Source organism: Mastomys coucha, unplaced genomic scaffold (assembly GCF_008632895.1).
Source record: "Mastomys coucha isolate ucsf_1 unplaced genomic scaffold, UCSF_Mcou_1 pScaffold22, whole genome shotgun sequence".
NCBI lineage: Eukaryota > Metazoa > Chordata > Mammalia > Rodentia > Muridae > Mastomys > Mastomys coucha.
Window position 1 is genome coordinate 212,232,103 of NW_022196905.1, and position 3,759 is coordinate 212,235,861.

Sequence of the window (3,759 nt, forward strand, 5' to 3'; positions counted from 1 at the left end):
TGTGTGTATGTGTATGTGTGTGTGTGTGTGTGCCTGTGTGTGTGTGTATATGTGTGTGTGTGTGTGTACGTGGCAGTCAGAGGATAGCCTTGGATGTCATCCCTCAGATACAGCCAACCTTTGTTTTAATGTTTTGTTTTAAAATGTTCATGGGCATCTCTTTCTTTAGGTTAGGGAAGTTTTCTTCTATAATTTTGTTGAAGATATTTACTGGTCCTTTAAGTTCGAATTCTTCACTCTCTTCTATACCTATTATCCTTAGGTTTGGTCTTCTCATTGTGTCCTGGATTTCTTGGATGTTTTGGGTTAGGAACTTTTTGCATTTTGCATTTTCTTTGACTGTTGTGTCAATGTTTTCTATGGTGTCTTCTGCCCCTGAGATTCTCTCTTCTATCTCTTGCATTCTGTTGTTGATGCTTGCATCTATGACTCCTGATTTCTTTCCTAGGTTTTCTATCTCCAGAGTTGTTTCCCTTTGTGATTTCTTTATTGTTTCTATTTCCATTTTTAGATCCTGGATGGTTTTGTTCATTTCCTTCGCCTGTTTGATTGTGTTTTCCTGTAGTTCTTTAAGGGATTTTTGTGTTTCCTCTTGAAGGGCTTCTAGCTGTTTACCTGTGTTCTCCTGTATTTCTTTAAATGAGTTATTTGTATCCTTCTTAATGTCCTCCATCATCATCATGAGAAGTGATTTTGGATCCAAATCTTGCTTTTCCAGTGTGATGGTGTATCCAGGACTTGTTTTGGTGGGAGAATTGGGTTCTGATGATGCCAAGTAACCTTGGTTTCTTTTGTGTATTTTTTTACACTTGCCTCCCAACATCTGGTTATCTAGTGTTACCTGCTCTGGCTAAATCTGACTGGAGCCTGTCCTTCCTGTGATTCTGGTGTGTCAGAACTCCTCAGAGTCAAACTGTCTCTGTGATCCTGTGATTCTGGGATCCTGTGACCCTGGGCTTGTTAGAGCACCTGGGAGTGGAGCTTCCTCTGGGTGTTGTGGGACTGCCTGCAAAATTTGAGCCCAAGGTCTGCTCAGAGCACTGGCTGGCCTAGACAGACCGAAGGAACCCATGACACTGGATTGGCGGAGTTCCTGTGTGCCTGGGTCCCTCTGGTCCCAGTTACTCCTGGTGTTGGGACAGATGTGTCTTCTTCACCTATGATCCTGTGATCCTGGGCATGTTAGAGTGGCTGGGAGTGGAGCTTCCTTTGAGTGTTGTGGGACTGGCTCCTTTCTTAAGGTTTCTGTTGGTGTGAAGAGACCATGACTGTAGCAATGCTTTTTCTTAATGTATTTTTTATTGGCTATCTTATTTATTTACATTTCAAATGTTATCCCCTTTTCTGGTTTCCCTTCCACAAACCTCCTATCCCATCCCCCTCCTCCTCATTTTATGAGGGTGCTCTGACCAACCCACCCATTCACTCTCGCCTCTCCACACTAGCATTCCCCTCCCATTGATGCCTTCACAGGACCAAGGGCCTCCCCTCCCACTGATGCTAGATAAGGCCATTCTCTGCTACAAATGCAGCTGGAGCCATGGGTCCCTCCATGTGTACTCTTTGGTTGGTGGTTTAGTCCCTTGGAGCTCTGGGGGTGGGGGTGGGAGTCTGGTTGGTAGATATTGTTGTTCTTCCTATTGGGTTGCAAATCCCTTCAGCTCCTTCAGTCCTTCCCCTAACTTCTGCATTGGGGTCCCCATGCTCAATGGTTGGCTGCAAGCATTTACATATGTATTGGTCAGGCTCTGGTAGAGCCACTCAGGAGTCTGCTATATCAGGCTCCCGTCAGCAAGTAATTCTTGGCATCAGCAATGGTGTCTGGGTTTTGTAATTCTATGCAGGATGGATCCCCAGGTGGGGAAGTCTCTGGCTCGCTTTCCTTCAGTCTCTGGTTTGCTCTTTGTGCCTGTATTTCCTTTAGACAGGAGTAATTTGGGTTAAATATTTGGAGATGGGTGGGTGGCCCCCTCCCTCAAACGGGGGTGTTATCTAAACTCTGGATAGGGTCTCTAGAGGTTTTCCCTCCCCTTTCTTGGGTATTTCAGGTAATGTCATCCCTGTGGGGTTCTGGGGGCTTCTTGCTTCCCTGGCTTCTGAGAGTTTCTGGAGGCTACCACTAGGTCCCCATCCCTAATTGCCACAAACCTCTGTTCAATTTCCTGACCCTCTGTACTTCTCCCCGGTTTCCTTCCATACCAGATCTTGCCCCCCATTTTTCCTCTCCTCCTTCTCTCTTCCTCCCAAGTCCCTCTCATCCTCTACCTCCCATGATTATTTTAAGGACTGAAGTAGGACTAAGTAGGACTGAAGCATCCACACTTTGGTCTTCCTTCTTCTTAAGTTTTGTGTGGTTTGTGGATTGTATCTTGGGTATTCCGAGCTTCTGGGCTAATATTCACCTATCAGTGATTGCATACCATGTGTGTGTGTGTGTGTGTGTGTGTGTGTGTGTGTGTGTGACTGGGTTACCTCACTTAAGATGATATTTTCTAGTTCTATCCATTTCCCTAAGAATTTCATGAATTCATCGTTTTTAATAGCTGAGTAGTACTCCATTGTGTAGATGTACCACATTTTCTGTATCCATTCCTCTGTTGAGGGACATCTGGGCTGTTTCCAGTTTCTGGCTATTATAAATAAGGCTGCTATGAACATAGTGGAGAAAGTGTCCTTGTTATATGTTGGAGCATCTTCTGGGTATATGCCCAGTACTAGTATAGCTGGGTCCTCAGGTAGTACTATGTCCAATTTTCAGAGGAATCACCAGACTGATTTCCAGAGTATTTATATCAGCTTGCAATCCCACCCACAATGCAGGAGTGTTCCTCTTTCTCCACATCCTCACCAGGATCTGCTGTCAGATCCAGAGCAAAAACCTGAGTTTTTGATCTTAGTCATTCTGATTGGTGTGAGGTGGAATCTCAGAGTTGTTTTGATTTGCATTTCCCTGATGATTAAGGACGTTGAACATTTCTTTAGGTGCTTCTAGGACATTTAAGAATCCTCAGTTGTGAACTCGGTATTTAGCTCTGTACCCCATTTTTAATAGGGTTATTTGGTCCTCTGGAATTTAGCTTCTTGAGTTCTTTGTATATGTTGGATATTAGCCCTCTATCTTTTCCCAGTCTGTTGGTTGCCATTTTGTCCTATTGACTGTCCTTTGCCTTGCAGAAGCTTTTCTTTTCTTTTCTTTTCTTTTCTTTTCTTTTTTTAAGTTTTATTGCATTATGATTAGAATAGTAATGTTTTAATTTATCTGAAGTTATAACATTTAAAAACATATTTTAAGTAAATAGAATTAAATCACGTTCTTGTTTCCCTTCAACACCTACAATATCTTTTTTGTCATATTCTTTAAAATTTATAAAATAACAATAAAAGTGGGAATTATAAAAGTTGTTGGATATAAAACAATAATCATTTTAACAGTCTTATGTAGATACTTGTCTACAGCAATACTGAAAATACATGCCTTTCTCAATATAAATTTTAAATAACTCCAAACATATTAACTGTATATTTCAAATAATACATCACTACTAGTATTTTCTTAAATGAACATAAATATATAAAGTCTTTTTGTTTGTTTGTTTGTTTTGTATTTAGTAGAGCTTAAAATCTTGGCTCTTACTGTGGTACAAGCCCAAATTAAGAACAATTTTTAGACATTGGAATTCATTGTAATAAGGCTGTACTTCAATGACCCTTACATCACCAAAGGATTTTACCTCCCTCACAGCTAAGCTGAAAGTTGAC